This window comes from Pongo pygmaeus, chromosome 4 (assembly GCF_028885625.2).
Source record: "Pongo pygmaeus isolate AG05252 chromosome 4, NHGRI_mPonPyg2-v2.0_pri, whole genome shotgun sequence".
Lineage (NCBI taxonomy): Eukaryota > Metazoa > Chordata > Mammalia > Primates > Hominidae > Pongo > Pongo pygmaeus.
Window position 1 is genome coordinate 138,507,788 of NC_072377.2, and position 10,596 is coordinate 138,518,383.

The 10,596-nt window shown below is 53.4% G+C and overlaps 1 protein-coding gene across 4 annotated transcripts in view; it reads right to left on the reverse strand.

The window, feature by feature from the left end:
- The window catches only part of VDAC1 (voltage dependent anion channel 1), a 33,306-nt gene extending 23,794 nt beyond the window's left edge, over positions 1-9,512 (reverse strand). The window contains exon 1 of one of the 4 annotated variants that reach the window (XM_054488558.2): positions 9,177-9,512. The gene's annotated coding sequence lies outside the window, so the exon portion shown is untranslated. Of the gene's footprint in view, positions 1-8,941; positions 9,072-9,176 lie in introns of those variants that run through there. The other 3 variants (XM_054488556.2, XM_054488557.2, XM_054488555.2) reach the window with 3 other exon arrangements.
- Between the last annotated feature and the right edge of the window lie 1,084 nt (positions 9,513-10,596).

Consider the following 10,596-nt stretch of genomic DNA (forward strand, 5'->3'; position numbering starts at 1 on the left):
AAGTTCAGCTTTCTTATAGCTACAGACAGCACCCCCAAAATGCCCATTTTTACACAGCTCTTGAACCCATTTCAGAGACAATTTTATGACAGAAATAATAATCTGCATTAGTTTTCTAAGGCGAGGACTGGAGGAAAGAAAAGTCGGCAACCTGCTTTCACTTAACACCCTGCCAGGGTGCTGACTTGAAAGCTGAACCCTGGCCCCCACCCCTCCCAGTCACTCCTTCCACCCAGATCTGCTCCAAATCAGAGTCTGTACAGTTAGCTACTGACACACAGCTGTCTCTGCAGCATCCACCCCCCAGGGGCCTTCACAAGCTGAGCCTCTAGAGGCTGTGCATGAAGCAGGGCAGTCTGGCATCGGCAAAGCAGCTAGCCCTGGACAGACAGAAGTCAGAGGGCGTCCTGGGGGAGACAGAACCACAGGGTTCTCTGTCTGAGTGATGGCTTCAGGGCAGAGCCTGGGGGCTTCATTCCCACTGGTTGATAGGAAACAGAGGGATGGGCAAGGCCAGGCTGAGCAGACCTGCCTGCAGTCACTGAAGACTTTGAGAAGGACCAGCAAGTCACACCAGGATACAGGAGTCCCTGGTTCCCCTCCACAGCCTGCCAGTCTACCTACCCAACCTTTCCTTGGCTGACCTTGAACAAATTATGCAAGCCCCATTCCAGCTGAGGAATGAAAATCCAGCCCATACTGGAAGCTCAGAGGGGAAGGATAGTGTATCTATCACCCAGCACAGTCTGCATAATACTTACATAACCTCTGTCTTGGGGGTACACATCCTTCTTGGCTCATCAGCTGCATGGCAATGACAGCTGCTGTGCTCACTGTGCCCCCACCCCACCCTACCCTCATATACCTACCCCCAAAATCACACCTTTGAACTCAAAGCACCCCAGAGCCTGTCATGCATAAATTTATCCAAAATATGGAAAAAGTTATGTATATAAAGATGCTAAGCCCTGGCACATAATAGGCATTCAATATAAATGTGTTTGATGAGTGAATGAGCAATGAGCATCAAAGTATTATTTAGCAGCGGGGAAAAAAGTAGAAACTTGGAATCTGACAATAGGAACCCTTTACAATGCAACCAGGAAGTAAGAGCTCCCTCTGCAGGGTCACTGTTGCAGCATCACCAAGAGTGGGGGAGTTGGGGAGACCCTCAACTAGCAATGACCTCCACTACCTGCCTGCTCCCACCTCGGCCTAAGGAGAGCTGAACTCAGGCTGAGGAGACCAAGTGCCATCAGAAACACTGGTTGCTTCTGACCTCAATACCATGCATGGATTTTATTCTAAGAGCCACCAAGAGCCACTGTTGAGTGACTACCACATCTGTGTTTCAGAAGCTCATTTAACCAGCAGACTGGCAAAAACGTAAATAATATCCAGTGTCAGTGAGGGTGTGGAAAACAGTCACTCTCGTTCACGCCAAGGGAGAGTACTACAGGTACACTCTTTTTGGAAAGCAATTAACCCAGCATTAACCCTAGTGGCAATTCCACTTCTAGGAACCTGCTCCACTGTGGCAACCAAGGCACTACTCAAAGATGTGTACATGAGGATGCTCACTGCAGCAGTATTTGTAACACAAAACCCACAAGCAACCTAAAAGTCCATCAAAAGGAAAATGAATGAACAAAAATTAAGGTACTATACTTGCAAACTAAGGAGTACCATATGGTAATCAAAAAGAATAAGGTGGGTGGCTCATGCCTGTAATCCAGCACTTTGGGAGGCTGAGGTGGGTGGATCACTTGAGGCCAGGACTTCCAGATCAACCTGGCCAACATGGCAAAACCCCGTCTCTACTAAAAATACAAAAAAAAAAAAATCAGCCAGGAGTGATGGTGCATGCCTGTAATGCCAGCTACTTGAGAGGCTGAGGCACAAGCTTAAACCAGGAGGCAGAGGTTGCAGTGAGCCAAGATCATGCCACTGCACTCCAGCCTGGATGACAGAACGAGACTGTCTCACAAAAAAAAAAAAGGAAGAAGAAGAAGGTGGATGTATGTGGTGGCATAGAAAGCTAGCTATGAAGCTATGATAGCCAGGCGCAGTGGCTCATGCCTGTAATCCCAGCACTTTGGGAGGCCGAGGTGGGCGGATCACCTGAGGTCAGGAGTTTGAGACCAGCCTGAACAACATGGAGAAACCCCATCTCTACTAAAAATACAAAAAAAAATTAGCCAGGCATGGTGGCGCATGCCTGTAATCCCAGCTACTCGGGAGGCTGAGGTGGGAGAATTGCTTCAACCTGGGAGGTGGAGGTTGCGGTGAGCTGAGATTGCGCTATTGCAATACAGCCTGGGCAACAAGAGTAAAACTCCATCTCGAAACAAAAAAAAAAAAAAAAAAAGAAAGCTAGCTAGCTAGCTATGATACAGTTAAATGAAAAAAGTCAGAAAATTTGTAATTCCATGTAATTGGAGGAAAACCTTTTTACACATCTTTCTATGTTCATGAATGGATGGGAAAGCATGTGGAAGGATACAAGCCAATCTGCAAATTGGGGCTGGCTTAGATATGCTTCTGGAGAAGGAGGTTTAGGGAAGGAATGGACTTCAAATTGAATTTTCATTTTTTGTTCTGCTTCATTATTTAAGCTGTTTGTGTATACTGATAATTTGTTTAAGGATAAAGAATTTTAATACAAAAATTAGCCGGGTGTGGTAAGTGCCTGTAATCCCAGCTACTTGGGAGGCTGAGGAATGAGAATCACTTGAACCTGAAGGCAAAGGCTGCAGTGAGCCGAGATCGTGCCACTGCACTCCAGCCTGAGTGACAGAATAAGACTCCCTCTCAAAAAAAAAGCACTTTAAAAGCCAACCACTGTGCCTGAAATTGAGCTGTGTTGTGTCCCAAATCACGTTCCAAGGCTGCTGCCATAGCAATGCCAGAAGGCTACCTAGAGGGTCCATACAGATTGCGAGAACAGATTTAAACTACACTGAGGTGGAAGAGTTATCAGGCAAGGTCCGTCGGGGCACATTTCACTCCCAGGTGACCACTAGTGGCTTGGCCACCCTGCCAGAAATCATGAGCAGGGCAGAGCTCCCTAACTTCAGGGTGCACAAGAATCACCGGAGGCGCTTGTTCAAGAAAAGCCTGCCAGAGGAGATGGAACTCCTCCTGCCCTACCTCTCAGCCTGTGCCTAACAGGCAGGGCTGCCCCCAGATGCCACTGAGAAGCAGCAGCTCAGGGCAGTCCCTGCACTAAGCACCTACCAGGCCCCCACCTGGTAGAAATATGTTCTTTTCTCTGCAGAGGCTCCCTCAAAAAAGGATTCAGGCATGTGCCAGGCATGGTGGCTCACACCTCTAATCCCAGCACTTTGGGAGGCCGAGGCAGGAGGATCGCCTGAATGCAGGAGTTCGAGACCAGCCTGGGCAATATAGTGAGACCCTGTCTCTCTTAAATAAAAAATAAAAAGAAATAAATTATAATAATAGAAGGATTCAGGCAGATGAGCTTTGCACCCCTGGAGAGCCAACAACTACTGCAATGGTTGATACAAGGAGCAGGGTGGCCATGGGTCTCCAAGACTCAGCTAAGAACAGCTGGGAGGAAAGGCCTTAGGCCTAAGGAAGTTGTTACAAGGAATAAGTGAAACAGGCAGAACAGCAGAAGTATCTGGCATGGAGTAAGTGTTCAACAAATGGCAGTAATAACCATAATCCACTACACTAGATACTCTGTCTGCCCCTCCAGATCCATTCTCCTCTCTTCCACCCTGCTCTGTGCCCCCAGAACTGATCATTATGGACTGCTATCCATGGGCTTATGATTGGGTTTAGCCTTTCAACGTGAGGTACTTGCAGAAGATGGGAGTTTAGGGAAGAATGAAGTTGGGGTACTCATCCCGAGTCTCCCTCCCGGCTGGGCTTCAGATGGGCAATGAGTACCTTCCTCTACCCAAGGCCACAGCTCCTGCCAAGAAGCTCCCTCTCTTGTAGGCCTCAGGGTGTTAACAGACCAGACCTGACCCCCTGTCCACAGCTTTGCAAATGATGTCTTCATTAAACTCTCTTGGATTACCAAGTGTAAGTGTGCACCAGATCCCTGCAAAGACGCTAATCAACAGAGCAATCACAACCATCATCACCATCATTGCCATCATCTTATGATTCTGCCAAGGAAGAGAGTACTATGGAAAAGTCTCTGGCCCTGCTGTTTCACCAACACCATCCTAGGTGGTTTGTCAGGGCAGAACTAGGCCAGCCTATAGGAGGGGTATCAGACCAGCCAGGGATCACAGCAACAGCACCTCTTCCTAGCCCTGAGGACGAGGAAAAGCAACTTCCCCAGCAGAAGGCAACCCTAGCTCTAAAAGCCAACATGAGGGCGAACACAATCAGCAGCTCGCTCACACACAGCACACATGCACACACATACGCTCCAGCACTTTCTCTTTCTTGCCAGGAAGAAACAACCCAGGGGAACAGTTCCTGGTTCGAGCTCCAGGATGCTGGCAAAGGCTGATGGCCCTGTGCTCTGGTAGCAGGTCTGTGTACCCAATGCAGCTGTTCTCTCCCTCCATTCTTCCACAACAGTCTCGCAGTGGGCAGTAGAGCTTTCCAGGGGTAGCTTCTATTCTGAAACACCCTGGCAGCTGGGCCACCACCAGCACAGCTGAGTTCCATGCTGAGCTCCTGGGCTCAGGAGAAGGTTGCTGACTCAGGGCAGCCTGCCCACCCACCTATCAAGGGGAGATGGCCTGCGCTGGCAGCCAGTACACTATGGTCTGGATCCCAGGCATACCTGGGGCTCCTACCTGACCTCAGGCACCTCAAGTTCCCTGGAGCCTCACTGCTTGGCTTGACCAGGTGGGGTTGAGACAGACAGTGCTTAGGCAGGAAGCCTCGGGAATCAAATAGACCTGAGTTCTAACCCACCCCACCACTTTCTAGGTATGTGACTTTGGGCAAGTCGCAACCTCTCTACTCCTTTTTCTTCAGCTCTAATATGGAGAAAGAGCCTGGATTGGCATCACTGTGAGGACTGAATTAGCTCGTTAATATACAACACTTGGTACAGTGGCTGGCGCTTGGTAAGCAGGGAACACACACAGTATTTTATCACAAGTTTTCATTTTGTATATTTATTATAATAATGGCTGCTAAGCATGTTCAAAAGGTCACCCTGAACCACAGGGTCCAGAGTCCTTCATGTCCACAATGAGGCACTGTTTAGCTGACCAGGTCCTGAAAGAATGCCTCCCACCAGATCCCAGGGAAAACGGACCCTTATAATAGACACTCAGCACCACTGTCCTTGCAAGAAATAGAGGTGACTCCATTGTCCACTGCCAGTTGGCCCACAAGCAGCCATGCACAAGTTCACTCTGACTGGTGTGGAAAAATAATGTCTCCCATCTGAACACCAATTTTGACTTTCCAAAAGGCATTCACATCTGTTAGCACCTTGCAAGGGTCCCTTGGAGTGCAACTGCAATGTGAGAGCACCACCATTCAGACCAGGCCTTGAATCCCAACTCCACTCCTGCCAGGCTGTGTTACCTCAGAGTGGTTACCTCACCTCTCTGTGCTCAAGTCTGCTAACCTGTGAAATGGAAACACACTACCTCTCTCCCAGGGTATAGGGTGGTGAACTCAACATCACAGAACATTCGTTGAGCCCCTAGAAAGGTGCTGAGCAAGCCCTCAATCAGCAATCACTGTAATGACAACAATCATACTTTTATAGCAGAGAAACTGGGCCGGGCTCAGTGGCTCACACCTGTAATCCCCGCACTTTAGGAGGCCGAGGCGGGTGGATCAGGAGGTCAGGAGTTCAAGACCAACCTGGCCAAGATGGTGAAACCCCGTCTCTACTAAAAAATACAAAAAAATTAGCCGGGCATGGTGGCAGGCGCCTGTAATCCCAGCTACTCGAGAGGGTGAGGCAGAGAATTGCTTGAACCCAAGAGGTAGAGATTGCAGGGAGCCGAGATTGCACCACTGCACTCCAGCCTGGGCGACAGAGCGAGACTCCATCTAAAAAAAAAAAAAAGAGAGAGAGAAACTGAGGTACAAGACAGTGACTTGACCTGTATGAGACCGACCCTATGGCTCATCAGACCTGTTGTGGGCCTAAGCTACTCTCCAGTGCTCTTTCCAGCACAGTTCTGAGTAAAGAACTTAAAGTCCCACTCATCGCAAACCCCACGAGTACGTGGTAATGTGGAGAAATGCGCCCAGACCCAGCTGAGGAGCCCACTGGTCACCTTTTCTCAGTGGCTACCACAGTACTCCATGGAAAACCCAAAGCCGCAGACTACAAAATCTCTGAGCACCAGGAGGGGCTGCCTCCAAGCTTCGGCTGGTCCTCAACCACACATGCGCCTCTCCCAGTCACTACCACCGAAGACACTGCACCATGGGAAATTCCATCAAGGGCAAAGTGGACTTCAGTGCTTCAGGAGCATCTTCCTGGTAAGGGTGGAGGTTGGATGCCCTTCACCACCCCAGCATGGAGTTCACTGTCCACACCTGCCTAGTGTTCAGCAAGGCCAGGGGCCCACAGGCACCTCATCCCTGTATGGTCTCCCACTTTCTGAGCTACAAATAACCCCTGCCTACAGCCCCACTCTAGAATAGCAGAAATAAAACTAAATAATCAACAATGAGTAGTCCCCACTACCCACAGGCAGGCACCCTACTCAGGACAACCCCAGCACAAGCTGTCCATCCACCCACCATGAGGGAAGGGGTAACAGGCCCAACACCTTCTGTAGAATCCCAGTCACCCCTGTCACCCTCCCTGCAAGACCAGAAACACCAGTTCAACAAGTTTCCCTCGGGACTTGGAAAATCAGAGAATGAAGACGATGTGTTTAAAGCACTTATTTCAAGAGACTATACATACTGTTACCGTTCTTTAAATATTTGTGACTCTCTGCTAGGTGAGGCTGTTTTCCACAAGTAAGATGTCTGTGTCCCTCAAAAAGATGTCCAGGATCGGGCATGGTGGCTCACGCCTGTAATCCCAGCACTTTCGGAGGCTGAGGCAGGTGGATTGCTTGAGGCCAGGAGTTTGAGATTAGCCTGGCAAACATGGTGAAACCCTGACTCTACTAAAAATACAAAAATTAGCCAGGCGTGGTGGTGTGTGCCCGGGATCCCAGATACTCTGCGAGGCTGAGGTGGGAGGATTGCCTGAACCCAGAAGACAGAAGTTGCCATGAGCCGATATGGTGCCACCGCACTCCAGACCTGGCAACAGAGCAAGAACCTGTCTCAAAAAAAAAAAAAAAAAAGTCCAGGATCAAAGGACTATGGTCTGGGCCTGCAGCCCTTCATATGCCCATTCAATAATTCCACAAATACCTAATAAGCACCTACTATGTGCCATGTACTGGAATAGTAAAACTCTGTCAATAAAGGTGGGTGAATTCTGATACAAGAGTGCATTTACCCCCACAGACCCTTCTCAAGCACCTACTGTGTGCCAGGCAGCACCACCCCAGGCACTGAAGACAAAGTAGCACAGGGCCTCAGTGCCTCAGTCTGACCCTTAGGAGCTGAGACGGTCCAGAGCTGGGGTGGGAAGAATGAAGGCTGGCCCTCGGTAGTCTGCTCTGGCCTTCTCCTGCCTCAGTGGAGAAGTTTAGGCAACAGAGGAGCCCTTTCCCCTATCTCCCCAGGAGAGGGGAGGCTAGTCAAGGGGACAGGGACCCTGGGCGGAACGGGCCTCTAAACCAGGGTCTGCTCCTGCATTCAAGATCTCCACATGCAAACTTACTGCTCGAGCTTGACAATGTCCATTTGTAAACTTACAAGATTTTTCATAAATTAAGCTGAAAGTTACTCAATACCTGGTATACAAATGCTTGTCAATAATAGTGAAAGAATGTTTAAAAACAGGAGCTACATTTATTGAACCCTTTCCACAACGCCACGTGTAGCAAAATGGTCTGCAGGGCATGGGCTGGATTCACCCAAAAAGCCCCAAGGGTGTCAGGGTTTCTACTTAGCCCTTCTCCATACCGGCACTATTCTAAAGGTTTCATGTTAATCAATTCATTTTATTATTCCCCAAAACTCAACGAAGGAGAGGTATAATTGCTCCCATCCTACAGATGAGAAAACGAAGGTTTGGGGTCTTCCCAGCTAGCTGTGTGACCTTGTACAAACCACTAGGACTGCGGGCCTCTAATCCAAAGTCAGGCTCCGAAACAGTTTCCAGAATGCACCGCCGCATTTGGCGAATGAATGAACGACCGAATCAGTAATCACTCCTAAGACCAAAAAGGCCACATCCTTCCCCGTGGGGCCTCCTTTTCCGAGGCCAAACCTTCAGCCCAGGCCCGAGCTCCGGCCTCTACCGCCTAAGTCGACTCTCGGCCGGCGCGTTCCGCTCTAGAAGGCTCTGGCACAGGCGGGCGGTGCCGGGCGCCAGCTTCTGCGGGCGTGGGCCGGCCAGGGCGCGTGGGCCTGGGGACTCGGGGCCACGGTCGTCACGTGAGCTCATCCCCGAGGCTGCAGCGTGGCCGGCACCCGCCCGCTGGCCTGGTCCGGCGAGCGTGGGCGGCGAACGGGTCCCCGCCGGATGCACGCTGGTGGGATCCAGGGCCAGAGGGCGCCGCCGGGGAAGGTCACCTAGACGCGCGGCCCTCCGGGCCTCCACGCGGCCGCCCTTGCCCTTCCGCCCGCAAGCCCGGGCCGCCTCTCGCCGCCAGCCGCAGGCGTCTCTGGACCCTCGGCCTCGCGCTCCCCAGCCCAGACCCGTTCGGCGCCCGCCTGCGCGGCCTTCTCTGCCCGCCCGCTGACCAGCCAGGCCCGCGCCGGCCGCTCGCGATCCCTCCCCGGGTCCGGGCTGCCGGGGCCCCTCGCCCACTCCTCCCTCAGCGCCTCCCTCTCAGCTCCCCAGGGACCCGGCCCCCGCCGTCCAGGGCGCAAGGGAGACGGGGTCCTTTTCCGCTGCGCCTACCTCAGAGGATGTGGCGGCGGGCTCGGAGGCGGATACGGCGGGGGCTGCGACGCGGAGGCAGGGAGCGGAGCCGAGCGAGCGGCTGGGCCAAGGGCGGGGCGGCGCGGACGGCGGCGGCGCGGACCCGCCTCCCCTCCTGCGCGCCCGGCCCGGCGCGCTCCGCCCCCAGGCCCCGCCCGGGACAGCGTCCAGGCTGGGCCGGGGTCCCCATCCCGCTAGCGAGCCGCGTTCTTACCCTTCCGGGCCCCGCGGCCCCGGCAGCAGACACAGGAGCCTGCGGGCGTGTTGCGGGCGCGCGGGAGGACCTGCGTCAGTCGGGGCACGGGGAGGCGCCGGACTGACGTGTGCACCGTGTGTGCGTGCGCAGGGACACACGGATTCTTGCTGGAAACCTCGGCCCCAGTGGCAGCGCTCGGGAAGGGGGAGGAGGCCTTCCGATTCTCTGAGCTGTGGCCCGGAGGTCCCTGCGCTAATGGAAGACGCGCGGGGCTCCTGGGCCTCCTGCTCGGCCTCCGCGCTGCTAGATCCCCCGAGAGTTGATGTGGCCGGCGCTGGACCCGAGCCTCGCCTGGGGGGACGAAGTGGCCCCCGGCCCCCCATCAAAGCCCGCGTGGGCCCCATCCCCCGAGGGCAGTCCCAGGCCCAGCGCGGACACTGGGCGCCTGGGGCGGCGCAGATACAGAGTAGAGGCGGCGACTGTTGCTCCCGAGCTCCGCGCTCCGGATACAATGTGTCTGGCGCCTCCGACCCGCCCGCGCCGCGTCTAGACAATCGCAGAGAAAACCGCTGTGCGCCGATTTTGCACTACAGATTAGCGATTTTCTCCTGTAGCAAAGCTACTAGCAGCCAATTTCCATGCATTTGAGAGGTAAAAAAGATAAAATAAAACGTGAATTGGGTTTTGCGAGGTCCCTGCTGGGTCTCTCGGCGCGAGGAGATCACGCCGGTTATGACCGGCCGGCCGGCTGAGGGCGCCCCGGGGAACCCCCGCGACCAGCCTGGGCCTGTCCTGCGGGACCCAGTTAGTGTGTGTTGAGTGAACGGTCACCTTCTCGCTGCTAGGCCTAAGCGAGTGGTCTCGTTCACCACTGAGTGTCCCCTGTGTTCCGCGCGAGGCCCACTCGAAGCAGGTTTCGAGAATTAATTCGTAGATGGACGAAGATTCTGCACACCCTTCGCCTTTGATCAACAAACGTCCTGGAAGGCTTGAGGCTCTAGGGCCCTGTGGAGGAGGTGCCGGGTTACAGAATCAGGACGCTCCTCACAGCCAGCTGCGACACTAGCTAAAGCAGTGGGCAACTGGGGCTGCGGAGGAGGCAATCAGGACTGGCTGCTGGAAAGAGGCAGCAGATTAAATGTGAAAGTGGCGACTCGAGTTAGAAAAGGTGCTCCAGTGGGATAGGGTGCTGAGGAAGAGGGCAGCTGATACAGTGGGAGTGGGGTACAGACAGGGTGCCTAGGCCCTATGTAGGGGCTGGGGGAGGGGTGACTGGGAATGTAAGGAAGAGCCCCCTTCAAGATCGTGGGGAGCGTAGGATGGATTCTATGACCCTCCCAGGCCCACGAGTTGCCTGGGGACTCTGGGCTTCCCAGCCTGGTGGTCCCCACACCGCACACTGAGACTGGTGGGCAGGAGGAGGACAAGAACTCAGGGA